The sequence below is a fragment of the Epinephelus fuscoguttatus genome, linkage group LG12, assembly GCF_011397635.1.
Source record: "Epinephelus fuscoguttatus linkage group LG12, E.fuscoguttatus.final_Chr_v1".
Classification (NCBI taxonomy): domain Eukaryota; kingdom Metazoa; phylum Chordata; class Actinopteri; order Perciformes; family Serranidae; genus Epinephelus; species Epinephelus fuscoguttatus.
The window spans coordinates 33,085,388-33,104,737 of NC_064763.1; the positions used below are offsets into that span (position 1 = coordinate 33,085,388).

At 41.0% G+C, this 19,350-nt stretch overlaps 1 protein-coding gene across 1 annotated transcript in view; it reads left to right on the forward strand.

The window, feature by feature from the left end:
• The first annotated feature begins 3,802 nt into the window (after nucleotides 1-3,802).
• LOC125898300 (glutaredoxin domain-containing cysteine-rich protein 2) overlaps nucleotides 3,803-19,350 on the forward strand; it is a 31,630-nt gene continuing 16,082 nt past the window's right edge. The window contains exon 1 of the mRNA XM_049592071.1: nucleotides 3,803-3,874. The gene's annotated coding sequence lies outside the window, so the exon portion shown is untranslated. The remainder of the gene's footprint in view (nucleotides 3,875-19,350) is intronic.

A 19,350-nucleotide genomic window follows, 5' to 3' on the forward strand; every position in this document is an offset into this window, starting at 1 on the left:
ACCTCAGGGCAAGTATTTTTCTCTTAGTCCATCCTCCATCTCTGTCTGCCTCATTTTCTCACCATCCCTACCTTCCTTTCTCCCCTACTCCCCCCTCACTACGTGTTCTGTCACTACTGCTCTGTGTCATACTCTGTCTGCGCTCAGTAATCATGCAGACAACCATGTGTAATTGAAGCTACTTGTGTGGGAGATGGCTTGGTGCAATACTCAGCCTGCACCCAAAGAAGCCCCAGCTTTGTAAGGGAAGACCCAGAGTATCAAATAAATCAGATGTCGGAGTCAGGAGAAGGCAGTACAGTTGTGTGTGACTAAGAGTATGAAAAGAGGTGGAACAGGACTGAGTGAGGAAGAGAGTAGAAAGAGGAGGCCTGAGGGATGTGACGTGTGACAGGAAAATCTGGTTTAGAGGGAGGAGAAGAGAGAAGGATTGGTGACTGAAGGGAGGAGAGCAGGAATGGAGGTCAGGGTGGGGGAGGAGGTGTGGAGAGGAAATGAGCTGAGAGACAACATCATCCGGCATGGTGTTACATGAGTGTTTTCAGCACTGTTCTGTCAAAATTTATCAGTGGACTAGAGAGATGATCAACAGTAGCCAGTGTGTATGTATTTAAGACGTGTATTCAAATATGCAGGTGTCAGTTCCTGCTTACATCCTGAGCAGCCCAGGCTCCAGAAAAAAGGTGCATTCATTGTTAAGTGAAATCAAAGTTATCCAACACGTTCTCATTACCAGGTTGTCAAATATTGACACTTTGTCACACCCCATGGCACCTGAGGGTGATGCACAGTGTATCTATGTGACGCATAGCTGTAACAGATTGTAACACAAGGTTCTCAAACAGTTGTGGTTAGGTTTAGGCGACAAAACTACTTGGTTAAGCTAAAATAAGGATGTTTGTTACTCGACATAATGTGCCATTAATACATCACATCAGTTATGTCAGTTTGTGACATCAGTGTGGGACGAGCGTGCTGTGATTGGCTAATAATATATAAAAACAACATTGATTTTTTTTTATTTCTCATGGGACATGAACTGCAGTCTCCTGGATAAAAGTTAAATTTTGTTTAACCCATCCACCTCCCCTCCCTCAAAGTCTATGCCAACTTTCTCTCTCTTCTTTAAGCCCAATTCAGATCACAGATTCGCGATGAGAAGAAACTATTTTAGAACGTTGCTGAGAAAATTTGCAGCGGTGTGAACTGGCCGTCTGAGCTCGACTCAAGCCGGCTGATGGTGTCACCTGGAACTCAGCTGGTCAAATTGCCAGGGGCTGGTTCAGAACATAAAGCTCGTCACCTGTTTCTACAGCCAGTCGGCTTGTAGTATAGTCACTGGACAAGTCAAAATGAAAGCAAAAGGCGTGTTCACTTGCTGCAGGAGGTGCACCATCTCCAACGAGCCTTCTGTTTCCATCTTTACGTATGCCGGTGTCGGACAGAGGGTTGCTGCTGCTGCTGCTCGCTGTATGTGTTTATGCCCCCTCACTCACACACATGTTCTCATTGACTGATTAACTGGTGCTGCTAACTTACATTATTGTGGCGTATTTATTATGAATACAGTCCGTCTGATGCTCGTTTTGTTTCTGTTTTTCGCCCTTAATCACCACTACAAATGCAGCTGTAGCCAGTATCTCACTATCACTATCCTCATCTTCATATTTTAAGAAGCTACAAATTATATTCAGCCACAAAAAGTCTGAAAAGTTGGAAATCAGAACAGAAGTACAGAGAATTGTTGCATAGAGATGATACACCGTCTCATCTAGTTGCATTGGTGTAAATCGTAAAGTTTTTGGAAGGTTGCAGCACGGCAAGTAGCTGCATGTTTCAACTCGATTCGTCACAAATCTTTGGTCCAAACTGGACTTTATACTACATCAGTTGCCCTCAGCATTAAGTTGTGAGGCAGAAGGGTTTACATTATAGTTACTCAAAAGCCTGGTGCATCTCATAAAGACATTTAAAGGGACATTTCGGTTTATTTCAACCTGTCTCCTATCGTCCTAAATTTGTTTCAAGTGACTAGTGACATAGACATAATAGTTAGCATGTTAGCCGTTAGCCTAGATACAGCCGGGGCGCATAGTAGTGTCAGACCTGTTAAAACGTAAGTGAACGGGCAACCTTCAAGTGCAAAGTTAGGCCACTAAACAAGCTTTTTCTCCACAAAGACCGCCTCATATCGTTAGGATAAATGTCAGAGAACATATAGAAAACGACATGTAAACATGTTGTCTTACCTTACCGGTGTGCTGCCATGTTTGTTTACACTTAGCTCTGCTTTCCAAAGCGCAGCCGAAATATCTCGTGAGCTCTAGATAAAGCCCAGCTGAATACTACTCCAGGTGGAGGTGTCTCGTCCTCGGTCACATCCAGACCTTGAAAATAAGGCTGCAACCGGTCCCATTCCTTGCAACAGAGGCATTCCTCTTCTGTGGGCACTGGGGCACAGCATTCACAGGTACACCACCAATCTCCAGAGCTACACAGCCTTGCAGCAGCCATTCCTCCTCTCTCGTCCTCTACCTGTTGCACCTCTCTCTCCTCCTCCTCCTCCGTTCTTCAATTTCACGAAGCTCTTCATCAGTGTATTCTGGCTCAAATAAGTAAGGGCAGCCATCAAACTCTGCAAAATCAAATTCCTCCTCCACAAAGTCGAAGTCTGGCAAAAAGTCAGCCATTATTCTATAAATCTTTCATAAAATAAATGAATGAACTTTTCAGGCTACTGTCCAGTTCTGCCTTCCAGCTGTTGCTGCTTGTTCTCGCGATATTTCGGCCACGCTTTGGAAAGCAGAGCTAAATGTAAACAAACATGGCAGCACACCGGTAAGGTAAGACAACACGTTTGCATGTCGTTTTCTATATGTTCTTTGACATTTATCCTAACGATATGAGGCGGTCTTTGTGGAAAAAAAGCTTGTTTAGTGGACTAACTTTGCACCTGAAGGTTGCCCGTTCACTTACGTTTTAACAGGTCTGACGCTACTATGCGCCCCGGCTGTATCTAGGCTAACGGCTAACATGCTAACTATTATTTTTATGTCACTAGTCACTTGAAACAAATTTAGGACGATAGGAGACAGGTTGAAATAAACCGAAATTTCCCTTAAGGGTGCCTTTGGTGTCGATATCACACACCAAGGGGTGTGACAATGTTGTACCATGGTATTGACATTCCGGCAAGGACAATGGGCTGGGTTGACATTAATGGTGTTTATTTATGTTATAAAACCAGGGTTAAACCAAGATTGTGTGATAGATGTCTTGGTAGTGGTAGACCCAGATCCTTTGCTGATTTTTTTTGCTGTTGCTGCACCATCATCTATATTTCAAAGTAATAGCAAAATGGCAGCCAAAATTGCAGACCCTCTTGTATTTTCCAATTTCCCATCAATGGGCAATGACGGCAAAGCATCAGCATCTTTGCACTGCTGGTACAAACTGGCCCATTACTGCCTTCCACAATGTTTACAGTTGATGTTTTATTGTTTTGAAGCCCATAAAACTTTTACAACATTTATGTCAGCGTTGTGAAAATGTAGTGGTGAGCTATTATTTGTGATACGCTGTTGCATTGTTTCATTTTTACATTACCCAGCATGTTTCAGCAGGCAGGCAGAAGCTTTTTAATTGTCCTTGCACATATTTCTTTTCGGCACACCAGAACTTGCTGGGCTATAGCTGCTGGTTCCATTGTTGCAGGTCTTCCTGAATAATTTTATTCAGATGTTCTTTTGTGCGTGTGTATTTGTTCGTGTTTGGTGACATCTCTTGTTTTGGGCTTATGTACAGGATTCAGGAGGAGATGGACAGGCTAAGTAGGCAGAATGTGCAAGCAGACAAGAGAGCCAACCAAGAGATGGTAAGCTGCTTTTTGTTTTGCAGAAAGAAAAAAAAAATATGAGCTACAAGAACAAGGAAAAGAAACACACACACACACACACACACACACACACACACACACACACACACACACAGAATGACTTAGTTAGACAGGGAGTATAAAAAAAATAGCAAACTGCTTGCCTCACTGCTTTGTCGCTCTTCTAAGCAGTCAAGCATCGTGGTTCAGAGGCTTACCAGCTCCAGCATTATTTCTCTCTCTCTGTTGCTTCTTCTTCAGTGTGTCAAGGATTGAGAAATGTGTCTCATGCATACAGTTTTTAATCACTGATATACAGGAATCACAAAACAATTAATATAATAATAATGTACAACACATGTGATATCCGTGTTGTTGCATCCTGCACTTTTCGATTACTGTGTGTGTACAGTACATGTGTTTTTGTATTGTACTTTGGGTTGAGGATTACGAAGGTGAAATCAGATTTCCCGAGGAGGTTGAAACCGAAAAACCCCTGCAACGATCAGATTCAGGAGCCTCTGCTATAATAAATATGAGGTGATGCTTGTTATTTTGTCATTTCTCTGGCATAATCCTATTGTGCATGCTCATGTTATTATAAATGCACAATGATATCCCTCTAAAGGTCATCACTGGATTTGTTTGGATCCTATAATAACTAATAGGATGTAAACACAGCAGAGAGGAAGACGAGTATCCAGACTATTTTTTCTTGTCATGCAGGGAAATGAGTTTTTAAAAAAAAAGACAAAATGTGGATCTTTTTGAATAAGAGAGATTTGCTCCCCACTCTCGCGCTGTCTTTCATCCACCTCTAATGCTTATCTTAAAATAAAAAGAATGACGTAGAATTGTGCTTAATGGTCTTGTGGATGTGAACAAACAAAAGTAAAAAGTCATCTTTGAAGAGGGGCCTGCAGAGAGAGCATTATCAGTTCTCCCTGCGATGAATAATGGAAATCCATGACAGGTTGAAGCGCTGCGCTACACTGAATACACTGAGCACAGAGCCCCAGCCACGGGCTGTCATCTACGCCATTATTAGACCAATTATAATGCTGGATGGGGAAGGGGGGAAAGGGAGATTGGGAAAGACAGAGAGGGTGAAAAACAAGCGTGACACCCCAGGGAATTCATTTGCAAAAATTGCATAATCACAAAGTACATTTCCAGAACTTTGCAGACTTGTTGAGGTAGACTATGTGTGGCAATAGAGTGCAGGTTCTGCAAAAGCTCTGATGAGCCCATAATCTAGGTTAATTAATTTCTGACATTCATTGTGTAACACTTCCTCTCACGTGTATCTCTTAAACAGGAGCCAGATGCACCAGCTGTTTATTGTCTTTTCTCTTTTTGTGCATAGTAATGCAACAAAACGATCATTGGTCATGGCCAGGCACCTTTTTTAGGCTTTGAGTGTGAGTGCTGACCATGAATTTAGTGGGGTTAGAGAACTAAATTCATAGCCAACTCATAGCCAACCAACTCATAGCCTTAATTTCTCGCCTCAGCTCCGTACAATGGGCAGTAATTTCCACTCTGAAGTTGGTCACGATAGCTTCACAGGAGAGCTGAAGTTCTTTCTGGAGAAGTTCAACTGTGAGCTGGCTGCCTTTTGCCATCTTGTGTCACTCCCCAGTCTTCATCGTGAATCGTAAGAATTATATATATTAACTGCTATCACAGAAATAATTCCGCTGTGGTTGTCCAAATGTGCAATGTAAGTAAAAAAAAAAAAAGGACATTGGACATATTAATTGGTAGTGTTTTACTGTGTAGAGTACATTCAAGAACAGATGAGGAAAGAGACCAGAGATGTTGCATTGTAGCAAACTCAAACATTTCTAGCATCAGTTATGTAACTTTCAAAACGAATGCTTTTGTTTCCGAAAGTAGACGAGCTTTTGATCGACTGAAGCCATAACATGTTCATGTGAGCTTTTTGCACACAAATGACGTCTAGAATCTGGAATTGCTAGTGGACGCAAATATGTCATGGCAGGTGTATTGTTCAGGACCTAAGGCAGTGCAATGTCAGATGTGAAGTTCTTTGGACGAGAGGCCGAAGAATCAGCCCGTTGAGAGCATGCACTGCATTAGCTGTAGTAAAAACACAACACATACCATTTGATTTAACTATAACTGACAGCTGAAGCTTCACATTAGCTTTGGCTAAACTTTGAGATGCATTTTTGCACAGAACAATGACATTTAAATTTGCCCGACATCACTTATATTAAAATCACATTAGGAAGTGATCTCTATGGTCAGTGTGGACGGAGTAATGATTGAGGTGCACAGACAGTCTTTTACTGCACGTATGGGTTTGTGAGTGTTTTAAGACACACTTGAAAAACTCTGCACCTAAAAATAAGTACTAAAGTTTCAATTTTTTTCAGCCTGATTTCACACATAAGTATAAAACTAGCTGGTAGTTACAAGAATATATGAATGACTTACACACACATTTATTAAAGAGTTTATTGACAGCACAAAGAATGAGGGCTCCCACTTCAACACATGGCTTTGGGTCTTCTCACCAGCTGCCATGACTGAAGTATCAATGGTAGGAAACAGATAAGACATACCAACAAAGTCATCCATCATAACAAAACAAAGTTTCTTTAATTTATATAATACACACGCAGAAATTTATTCTGGATGCCATCATATCAAAATATATACAAATGTTCATATCTCCTGGTATTTCAATCAATGCACTTAGTGTCACTGGGCATTCAGTCTAATCCTCATCTTTCTGTGGGCCACCATTGTTTTCATATTTGATTAAGGACTGGCTCTACTTGATTTCACTCCAGAGTAAACTCCCTCTTCTCAAGTGACATCTGCCATAGGCCTTTCTCTCTTTGCAATGCAGCAGGACCCTCTTGAAACAAGGGCCTCCTGTAAGAGCCAAGAAAAACCATTAGATGGAGAGCATTTGGCTGCCTCGGTTTCCTTTGCTCCTTTGAGTTATTTTTGGAAACAAACAGCAAAACTCTGGTATCTCGCACAGAACAAGAACACACTGACATTCAACTGAACAGGATTAGTTTCACCTCACCGAACTTGACCTTGCCCGCTGGTTATTTCCTCCCCTCCTGCAAACATGTCAAGTCTTGTGTACCGCTTAATCAGCTCAAGTTGCCGTATGGATCAATATTGTTTGTTAGCGCGTAGTTATCAGCCAAAAAGTTATCAGCCCACTCTTATTTTTCCCATATCCACTATTGAAGTCCTTCCTTTATACAGCTAATCTGAGCTGCTTTCTCATTCAGAGAGTAGGCTCTTCAGACAGGTAATCTGACTGGCCAGAGACATGTTCAGGGCATGCTGTTTATTCGCATGATGCTTGCATTTTATTGCTCCATGGTAGGCAAAGCGATAACACATTTTAACCCCGATACATGTTGTCAGCTCGTACAACTGATATCAAATACTGTAGTCTTAGATACAGTATCAACTCCTGGGGTGAATCTTACTATATAATGACGGAAACTCTCTGTGGGTGTGTGTGTGTGTGTGTGTGTGTCTGTTCCACGTTTTTCTCCTCACTGACTTGGTCAATCCATGTGAAATTTGGCACAGTGGTAGAGGGTCATGGGAGGATGCGAACTGAAGCAATATTACATCAGTTGGCCAAAGGGGGGCGCTATAGCAACCGATTGAAATTGCAAACTTTGAATGGGCATATCTCATGCCCCGTATGTCATTGAGACATGAAACTTTGCACAGAGATGCCTCTCCTCATGAGGAACAAATTTGCCTCAAGAACCCATAACTTCCGGTTATATAGATTTTCCGCCATTTTGAATTTTTTGAAAAACACTTCAAATCGATCTCTTCCTAGGAAGTTTGACTGATCTGCATGAAACTGGGTGAACATAATCTAGGGAGCAATATCTAAAGTTCCCTCTTGGCAAAAGTTGTAAAACTTACTAAAACTGAGCTTCTATAAGGCAATGAATATTGTGGAGGGCGTGGCTCATCACATAAAGGTGTATAACATCTCAAGGGTTTCACCCATCACCACGCAACTTTGTAGGCATATGACCACACATAATCTGAGGGGACCCCTCCATTATTGACCCCATCAAACAAAATGGGGGCGCTAGAGAGCTCATTTCTTATCTAGGCCTAACCGCCATATCGATTTTTACTAAACTTGGTAGATATGTAGAACAGGACGCCTCAAGGTGACTGGAGAAATTTAACTCTAATTGGCAACTGGGTGGCGCTATAACAACAGAAAAATGCTTAAAAATGGCTAAAATGTGACCGATCGCTGTGGCTCCCCCTGTGGACCAATGTTTTGGGGTTTTTTTGTTTTTGTTTTTTTCAAATTTTTGGTATGACTAAGTCATGGTATGGTATGCTGTACTCAATGGGTGTGGACTAGTTCTGAGTATTCATGTTAGTTTTATTGTGCTCCTCACAGAAGGCCTGAGTGTTATTAAAATGATGTTGGAGGCAGCCTTTTGCATTGTACCTTGGTAGGCAGTAAGAAGGGGTTGGCAATTGGGGTTTTGTACATCAAAACTAATTGGATATGATTAGGAAAAGATTGTGGATGTTGCTAAAAATACCCTGGTTTGAGAGGCACGAACACAGCGGTAAGAAGGGGCCAGTGGTTAGGTTTTATGCAACAAAAACATTTGCTTATGGTTATGAAGAGATTGCGGATGTTGCTAAAAAGCACCCCATTTTGAGTTCCTAAAATGCCACTACCAATGTTGTTTTTTGGTCTGAAACATTGCTCTCCTGGGTCAAAGTCCAGTGTTTGTTATACCCATATATTCCCTTCCCACCCACTCTGAGCAGACTTTCAAGCGTCTGTTGCTATGAGCATCTAATAATGACATTGATGGGCTTATATTGGAATTGGTGGAAAGCATGATGCATCTCCAACCTGGTCTCACTTTGGAGTCATCGAAATCTGATGCTTGGGCAGTGACTTGCGGCATCAGACACTGACCAAAAAAGCTGTCCTTTAATGTCAGCATGATAGGCGGCTGGTTGCCATTATAGTTTAATAGTGCTGGGTGGCATCAGGGGGAAACATGCTGGAATAAAAACAAAAGTTAAGGAGGCAAAAGTCCGAGTAGGGGGGCAGGAGTGATGGTAGACAGGTCCTACAAACACCGACTTTCACCTGAGAGCAGCGTTCACATCATGTTAGATTATAAAGCCAAACCCTGTTCTTTTTTCCTAAACCTAACTTTGTTTTTTTTGTTGCCTAAACCCAACCTAGTGCAGTAGTTGTTGGAGCAAAAAAAAAAACGTCAGTTCAAGTTGTTGTACTGACTTAGTGCATTTATTTTGAAAGAGACTGTAAATGGTCGTTTCCTGTGAAAATGGAAGTGTATTTTGAAAGACGACAATACATGTAAGAGGCATAACTTTGCACAGCGTCCCAGAACTTCAACAACCAACGTACCCAGGGTACCTTACACATCGTATCTGGATGTGGAAAGTACATGACCAAACGCACCAAAACCAGAATGGCTTTTGCACTGATCCATTAATCAAATAGTTTTTCAAATATTTAAATAGATTTTTGTCTCTGCCTAAATGTACTGCCTGATTAAGTTTTAACCATCTGAGTAGTTTCAGGTTTTGTCAGTACAGAGATACTTCACTGCACATTTACATTGCTTCCAAAAATGTTCTAAATTGCCCTACAAAAATAGTGTGACATTTTAACACCCAGGTTCAACTATCATGGATTATGCGCTGGTATCTGATGTCCTTTATTATGCTAATAAGACAGGTTTGCCTGTCTCGAGCTTCCAGATTCATTGTGACATGACAACGGCACAGTGGTTTGGAATAGAAGGATAAAAATAATCCCTGTCACTGCTGAAAAATAGATATCTATCATTTGGATAGATCAACGGTCTTCTTTCTTTTTTTTGAAAGTGAACATTTTCATTTTTCTTTACAAAAAAATGTTGGAGTTTGTTCAGTTGTCATGGAGATGATTCAGTCATGGTCACATGACATAAGCCAGTTCATTCAGTCTCTTGCTGCTCCTCTGATGTAGTGCTCCCCATAGCTGTCACATGTGATGACATACCCAACTGCAGCCGTGCTCTCTGGGGGGTCCTGTCGGTTGTCTGTGGGGTGAAGTAGCAGAGATCTTGTTGATTCCTTGTGACTTTAGGACTCAGGCTGGACGTTTTGACAGCTCAACCGTGTAATGGCATCCCATTGGAGTCCCTTTGGTGGGGTTGGAGTAGGATTGTCATTCTTCATTCTTTGTACCCACTGATGCAGTGGGCACCTCTTTCTCTCTGTCGTCCTCACTGAGCTTTAAAGTTGTAATTTGGTGATTAGAGGTACAATTAAGATCTGGTCTCTGTGAGTAGGTTTTCTGCATCTTTATTCTCTTGTCAGCCTCCAACAATCATGTCTAGGGATGGAAGCTGAACATTTTCCTTCTTCCTGCCCAATTCATGTTGTTGTTTGTACTGGAGTAGTTTCCCACGTAATTTCCAGATGTCAGGTGGGGTAGGAGCCATTTTAGAGCAATTCGTTCATTTTTTTTTTTTAATGCAGGAATGAATCACTAGGAACTCACTGTTCCTTTTAGTTTGCTTTTAAAAAAATACCGAAATGAGTTTCATGTTGTTGTTCAGCCATGCTAGAGGCACTTAGCTGTGATCTGAGCTGCACTGCAGGGTCATGAAAATGGAGCCCTTTGTCTTGTTAAAATTTAAACCTCTGTTTTGTACAGAAGCCCTAGGAGGCAAGTGAGAGGAAAAAAAGGGATACATTTTTGTAAGTCTGATCTAAATTGTTTTCTTTTGATCATCTGTAAAACAGGAGGGGAAAAAAGTTCTTCCAGATGGTAAAAAAGAAAATTTTGGCAGGTTTTTTTAAGTTCATTTGTAAGAAAACAAACAAAAAACAACAACAGGTAAAAAAACCAACAGTCTGACAGTCTTTTTTTTTTTAAAGGGGCAGCATGGTGGTGCAGTAGTAAACATTGTCGCCTGATAGCGAGAGGGTTCCTGATGATCCCACATGAGTGTTTAGTTGAATTTTTAAATCATGACGCACCAGTGCGAGCTGCAAATATTAATATCTGAACTGGAAACCTGTTAGTTTGTTTCCCACTTACAGTGAATAAATCCTCCCATTTAATGACACCCCTGTAACATTTTAGCTTTCAGCTAACTGCTAACAGCTAACTTTTGATCAGAGGCTTCAAGTGCCAGGTGCTTCTGAATAAAAATGAAATTGGTTCTGCTTTGATTTATTTTGCTACAGCAATACTTTATGTGGCACGGTAGTGCAGTGTTTAGCATTGTTGCCTCCCGGCAAGAGGGTTCTTGATTTAAACTCAGGGTGGAGGTTTCAAACCAAGGATAGGGGAGCCCTTCTGTGTAGAGATTGGCATGTTCTCTGCCTGTCAGCGTGGGTTTTCTCTGGGTGCTCAGCTTCCTCCCACAGTCCATCTATCTAGATGATTATCTAGATAATCTAGATAATAATCTTTCTAGATTATGAATCTAGAAAGATTATCCTGGCAAAACCTTCTTTTCACCTGTTCTGAAGTCATGAACACAGAAGAGCAACCAATTTAGATCAGACGGATCAACAGACTTTTTTTCTCACTTGTGTCTCAGGGCTTCAGTAGTTCTGTGCTGTTGCTAAATCTCAACAGTAGATTGTGTTTGATAGCCACACCGCTCGGCCAACATGGATTTCTTTTTTAGATATTTAGATATTAGATAATATTATATTTCTGCTAAGCATACTGGGAGTATCTGCTGATTCCTGCCACTTCCCTGCCCTGATTCCCCTGCTGCTCTTCTCATTTCTGGGTTTGCAGTTAGTGGAGACAGTCACGCATCATTTCAGAGAGGAAACCTTTTTTTCTGATGATTAAATTAGAGCGGTGTGGAGAGGTCACAGGTGAAAGCCTGTGTAGCATCCCAGCCACAAGTTTCTACATGTGCTTCAGGTTTCCTGTGAGCCGAACACCATGCAGCTAATTAAAATAAGATAGGAAATCAGTCCCAATGAAATATTAAATATTAACTTGACTGTGACTTGCAACATCTATCATTTGATAGACACTGTAATTAAGATAATGAAGTTTAAATGCATTAGTAGTTCTATTTAAAACATCGCTGCTGTGGGACAGAATCTTTTAAAATGACAGTTTAATCTAATTCAGTGTTGAAGGTTTCTGCTTCGTCATCAGTTAAGTGCCTTTGTGAAGTTGAACAACTCGTGCTGTATCCGTTTTTATTTTATTTTATCACAGTTATTAAGGCTGCTTTTTGTGGCGAAGTGATATTTTACCTGATTTAGTCCTGGACAGATAGTAATGAAACATTTCCAACTCAAGCTACTTAGAAATTGTAGTCACACATCTACTCATAGTCATCATTTTTACTTGTTGGAAAAAGACTGTCATTTTTTTATGGCCAGAGCATTTTTGGCATTTAGTGTAGTGTCAAAAAAATGTTTGTGGGAGGTTTTTAGGCCAGACATATTGGAGTAATCAATGCCATCTGTAACTTAAATTGCCTCACTTTATTTTGTTTATGACATGATGTATGATTGCAACTTCATTATTAGCTTTTCAGACAGTCAGACAATGAACACTGGAGAAAGTCATACATACTGCCAATGCATTCTCTACAGCAAACTCTTCAGAGACACCCATAGTTTTCACCTGTGTATGGTTTCAGATTCTTATTTTTTTTAAAAAAAATGCCTTGTGTAGGATTGAAATATTTGTTTTAAAATGTCCTGAGGCCGTCCTCCCAGGAAGAACAGCAGCGCCAGTAGTTTCAGCAAGTGCCCCGAAATGACATCTGCTTCGATCCAAGATCCAAGTGACAAAACCCTCTAGCGACAGCAGTAATCATGACAGGTGCAAAAAAGGAAGCAAAGCAACTGTATTATAGAGCGACACAGTCCACAAAGAGAGGAAGAATGGATCAACAAAACGTTGGTCTTTAGCATGGAAGACTGTTGTTTGTGTCCAACAGATGCATGATCATTAACCTTAACTAAGTGCTTATTTTAACCCAAACCATGGTCTTTTTTTTTAACCCTAGCAATGCTTTTACCAAGCCAAACACAGGGAACACTATCCCTGACTTAAACCTGACCAAACCTTAACTATATTGTCACATCATAAAACCAAATTCTTTTTCGACAGTCATTTGCAACAGTTTTAGAAAGCACAGATGAATTATGTTCTGCCTTTCTAGAGTGTGTGGACAAACAATCTAATCGCCAGCAGAGTTGAGCAAGCTACTTGGAAAATTTAGTGAGCTAAGCAACTAATTACTCTACATTTCTAATAAAGTTTTACTACTCTGAAGCAATCTCCAGAGAAATGTAGCAAGCTAAGCCAAGAGAAAAGGGCAAAAGTGGCTTCCTACTTGCAAAGCGACTTTTATTTTTTTACTTTCTGGCAAATCAGCGTTATCTCAGTGATAAGAAAAACTGTTAGCCAAACAAATAGGCAGGCAAAGACATGTTCAGTTTAACTGTTTACTAATAAATGACAGACTTAAATTAGAGCTTTCTTCTTATCTTTTTTTTTTAAGACTTTAACATGTCCTCCAATGACATGACATCAGCAGTCTGCCTATTGCTCTCTTTATGTCTCTTTCTCCTCTTCCTACTTAATTTATTTCCCTGTCTCTGCCTCTTTCAGAAAGCTATCTGGCTATATCAGTAATTCAGTAATTCCAAAATAAAATATGTTTTTCAGTCAATAAAACCATAATAAATAAAAGACAGTAATTTAATAACACCAGTATGTCTCCTACTTAATACTCTCTGTCTCTCAGCTCTTTTCTTGGGTCCATGTCATTGGTCCGACAGCCCATTGGTCCAACATCCCATTAGTCCGACATCCTGTTGTTCCAATAAGTGATTGTCACTAACCCTAACCCCAACCCTAACCCTAACCCTTTAACCCACACCATGATCTTTTCCTAACCCTAACCAAGTGTTTTTGTGCCTAAACCTAACCAGACCTTAACCACAGGGCATCATGATGATTTCGGAACAACGGGACTTCGGAACAATGGGTTTAATATGGTCGGAACAATGGGATGTCGTCGGACCAATGGGCAGTTGTTCACACTTGTCTGTCCTGTCAATTAAAGGCCAAAATGCCCCAGAAAATCTTTTTTTTTTTTTTTTTTTTAAATTAGTAACGTTACCATGCTACTTAGAAAGTATAGTTAACGTTGCTACTTGTCGTGACACTACTGCCCAGCGCTGATTGCCAGTAAAACTGTTGGCAATGTACATTTCTGCAAATTACGAATACATTATATTTTCATGTTTTTATGTAGCAAATGCATTAAAACTTGGTTAAAAAAAAAAAAAAAAAGCTTTTCATGTTTCATGGCACTATTGGTGGAAGAACACCAACAGGTTGCTACAAAACACCCACATATAAACTCTAAAAAGCTGCTGGAAAAACACAGACAGGTGACAAATTCAGCTTATATATTACATCATTTTACAAATGTTGATGTGCATATGTGATGTATTCATGGTTTGCAAAAAGACATACATTACCAACATTCTCCTGGTGACTGAGCTAGGACAGTGTATTCTTATTATTTATTTGTCAGTGCTTGCTGAATGTCCCCTATCGGATTATTAAAAACTCTTATTTTGAGAAAAAGATAACACATAAACTTAAGTTCAGCTAAAAATAGCATCTTGTATTCTCAGCCCAATAAACAGCCCTGTCCATGAGGAACATGTGGATAATTATATTCCATTTGGTTATAGCTGTAACAGAGGTAATAAAACTATAGTGAGAAAGACACTTGTGAATTAGACGAACCACAGCCCTAATATATTGTCTGAACTGCCGACCGTTTGTCCTTTTTTGTCTGTAACCTTTAGAGAGGATGTGACATTAGTGTCTTCAGATATGATTTAAGACAAATATGGTCTTTCACATTCATTTGTAGCTGCGTCGCTCCTCCCTTATCTCCCCTTGGTTCCCTCTCATACTCTCATCCATCTCTAATTCCAGCCTTTCACACTCTCCCTCCTTCCAGTTCTGCCCCCCCCCCTCCCCTCCTTTCCTCTCATATTCCTCCTCCCTGCTGCCTTTCAGCCACCCGAGGGCAGAGCGAGAGAGTCAGAAGGTACAATCTGAGGTTGGTCCCGAAATGGGCAGAGGAAGAGAGAAGGGGGTGTAGAATAGTAGTGGTTTCCATTTAAAATGGCAAAACGCCAGGTGATCATTACCACCTCACTGCTGACCTGAGGGGACAGTTCATCGTTAGAAACTTCTTGTATGACACTCTGAGTAATTCCACCTTTCCCCAAAAATCTGCCTCCCACAGGCCTTCAGCATGATGACCGCTATGGAGAATTTTAAACAGTGTGTTTGACTGATCTCTGTTCCATTGTTGCCTGAAAAAAGACACTGCTGATATGAGAGTCAGTCAATACTATTCCCCTTGGGAGGGCGTCAGGAATAGTGCAGACAAAATAATGAGTAGGTGTCTTTTAAAAGTGAGAGTTTCACCTTCCTGCTTTTTTTTTATCTTATACAGGGCAAAAGTTCAGAGAGAAGAGGGAGCGACAGACAGAAGAGGGAGAGTACAACAGAGAGTACATTACAGACATGGGTGGCAGGGATGTATGTTGCCCCCAGGCCTGAACAGAGAGACTTCAGAGTATGATATACCTCCTTAGGGTGCTCTTGGACCCTTGGGGAAGTAGTCAACACACACACACACACACACACACACACACACACACACACACACGTGCTCTGATAAATGCAAATCATCTACTATAATGAACATCCACTGATGCCAGAATAAGGTAGGATGTGCTACAGTAGCTGCAGAGGGTTTGAGGCGTAAACAACTCGGACCACAACCAGAAGTAAATTAAAAAGATTCAGCACTCATCATACCTGGTGCATGGATACAGCAAAAGATAGAGTTTCGATTCTAATTTACTCATCCACAACAGTTAGCACGTAGACATTGCATCAGGCCACCTAGGGGAATAGACTTCCATTTGGGTTTAAATTTGCAGCTCAATGAGGCTTGTCTCTGCGCGCTCAGGTCCAAATGTATTACCAACCAGCACGGTGAAAACCAAAACTATTATTTCTCAGTTTCGATCTGTACCATCAGAGCATTGAAAATGGATTAGATGAAGATCTATAGTTAGCGAGGGAGCGTGCGCTGTACCTGAGCGATGAAGCTCATATTGCATATTGTATTTAGGGAGGATAATGGGGATGATAGAATATACATGAACTGTTAATGTGGAGACACAGAGACAGATTTATAGTGGCAATCATTTAAACCGAAAGCAGCGAGAATCCTGGCACATTAAACGATTCCTTCACTGCGATGCACCCAAAACAATTTCTCGCTTGAGTGGCCGTACTTGCTTGTTCTGCAATCTGATTAAGCCGACGCTCGGTCAGAGAAGAGACAAGAGAGGTTCTGTGTCTGTCCTCCCGTAGTCTCTCTCCGCCTCTCTCTCTTTTTAAACCATCCGTTCCCTCTCGGCTTAATAACAGTCATCTGTAAGGATAATTGTAAGATTGATCTCGACATGTATGGGGCTAATGGCATCCATTTGTTAGATTAGTGTTTGTTCTATAAAATGGCCTCTTGAAGATGCAGGAAAAAAAGTTGCTGCTGCCATCAGCACTTTCAAAATATAGACAACACTTTGCAAACCCTGTAAACGGAATAATTCAAGTGCTGTATATATGCGTTTATGAATCGGCTATTGCATACATATTTACAAAGATGCACACACCAACTCCACACACACACACACACACACACACACACACACAGAGAGACAAAGATCCGTCACATGATGCCAGGATGTGACCTAACATTGACTCGGGAGAAAGTGATGCATACTTCAGAACTGGCACTCCCAGATGTGATTGAAATCTTAAATGAGTCCCCGAACTAGTGATAAAATGAAGCTTAAAAGAATGCTGACAGCATGAATCATACCCTATTAGGCTTAATAAGAATCAGACAGGCCAATTCTGGAAATGACAAAGAACAAAATTAGAGATTTGAGCGATACTTTTATATGATGAGGACATCAAATAGGAAAAATCAAAGGCCTATGATTAGACTATTATAGCTTTATTTGGAATATAGATATATAGAGAAGCTTTATGAGCAGCATAGTGCTTCACACATTGTAGCCTATATACACTCACAGATCAGGGAGCTGCTTGTTTAAACAGTATTTAAAGGTCATACATTGAAACACTGAGTTACTTCTAATTCCATAATGTGTTTAACAAATGGTTAGAGATTACATATAAAGGTACTCTCATTTTTAAAAGAACAGACTCCACCACATGGGTCATTTGACTGTAATGTAAAAGTTGTGTATCAGGTGGCTTTGTGGTAGAGCAGGCGCCCCACATACAAGACTGTTGCCGCAGCAGCCCGGGTTCGAGTCCAGCCTGTGGCCCTTTGCTGCACGTCATCCCCCTCTCTCTCTCTCCCCCTTTCACACTTGGCTGTCCTATCCATTAAAGGCAAAAATGCCCAAAAACATATCTTTAAAAAAAAAAAAAAAAAGTTGTGTATCAAGCTTATTAATATTAATTAATGTACAGCTCACTGATGAATGACTTCAATCACAAAAGGTTTATCAAACTCGTAGACTCCACTGACAGCATCCCCACTACATTTAGTAATTTACCAAGGAGTGATTTTATTCTGCTAATCAGGGGCATAATTCACTGGGGGGGGGCATGACCTTAGACTTTTTCAGAAGGCAGTATTGGACCCCTCCACTTTTTATGGTCTAAAAACCAATAGGCCCATTTCCACCGCAGGAACTTCAGGGTAATTAACTTTTACAGGGGCTAAACAAGTCCCTGCCTCAGAGTAGGTACTCAGAACGGCCCCGTGAAACTCCTGGCTGGGGCTTGGTGATTACTTGGTGCTGATTGGATATACTCAAGGCGGGATGTGCTTTGTAAATAACAACATGGTTATCGTAGATTAGCTGGGCTAACCGTTAGCTGTTAGTGGTGTCTGTATTAACTGTCACGATCCGTGAAGCATCAGCTGACAGGGACAGCTAACAGCAGCAGCAAAGTTAACATCAGGACGTCATCTGTTAAAAGCCTCCTGTTGTCGGATACGACATGAAACTACTCCAGTTAGCTCAATCATGTTGTAACTAAGACATCCGCTGGAAAAAATATTTTTTTCACGGACCGTGACCGGAGTTATTACAGACACAGCTATCGGCTAACAGCGTCCCAATGCCACTACGTCGCCCCGGTAAATGGTCGCGCAACAATTACATCACATCCAGAGCCCGTAACTTTACAGGAACCTTCCTCCTACTCCTACTCTCAGTGGAGACACGGCGGTTGAGAGGGCCGAGCGAGAGGACGTTCTTGTAGTAGTTCCTGCCCCCCAAATAGTACCAGGAACTTCTTCAGTGGAAATGGGCCTATAGTTATGTTAAAACACTGCATGTAGAATGAAACCATCTCCAGAGTAGTTTTATTCTGCATTTTTTGGTATATGGGGTGAGTTAATGCACTGACCAATTTCATTTATTTTGCAGCGTAAAATGATTTTTGATAAGTCTATCCATTTCATGGGTGGCAAGGTGCTGCAGTGGTTAGCATTGTCACCTCACAGCAAGAGGGTTCCTGATTCGAACCAGGCCCCTCTGTGCGGAGTTTGCATGTTCTCCCTGTGTCAGTGTGGGTCTTCTCTGGGTACTCCGGCTTCCTCCCACCACCCGGGGACATGCAGACTAGGTTAATTGGTGACTCCAAATTGTGTGGAGGCATGGTTGTCTGTCTCTGTGTGTTAGCCCTACGATAGTCTGGTCACCTGTCTAGGGTGCCCAGTGTCAGCTGGGATAGGCTTCAGACCCCCTGCGACCCCCAACAGGATAAGCGGTTACAAAAAATAGATGAATGGATAAATGAATATCCATTCCATGAAGGGAATAAGAGATAACATTTAAGTTCTACCTTGGGTTATCTGAAGCCCTTTTGAGGATATTTGCCTGTACTAACTGTGCCCCCCTAAAAAAGCCTGTTTCATGTTTGGTCTAACAGGAAAAGTCTTCCATGTTTTCAGACTTCCCTTAATCAAGTCATTGAAACACAGAGGACCATGTCTTTGGAACAATGTATTTCCATCACAACAGTCAACATCGTCATTATCGTCATTTAAAAAAATGTCTGAAAAGGACTATAATTTACAGCTACTCCTAATACTTTATTGGCTCACTTGTGATGAATTTTAGCTTGTAAAAACATTTTTGTTTTTTATAATTTGTACATTTCAGTTGAATTGTAATACTGCGAGTGTGGAAACTTTGATTAGTTATGCTATTTCTTTTTTGTGTCATTATTGCTGTTTAATAGGGAAGATATCTCCATAAGACATTTTTGGCTTCTAACCACTCCTGCACAGTGTTTGAACTTT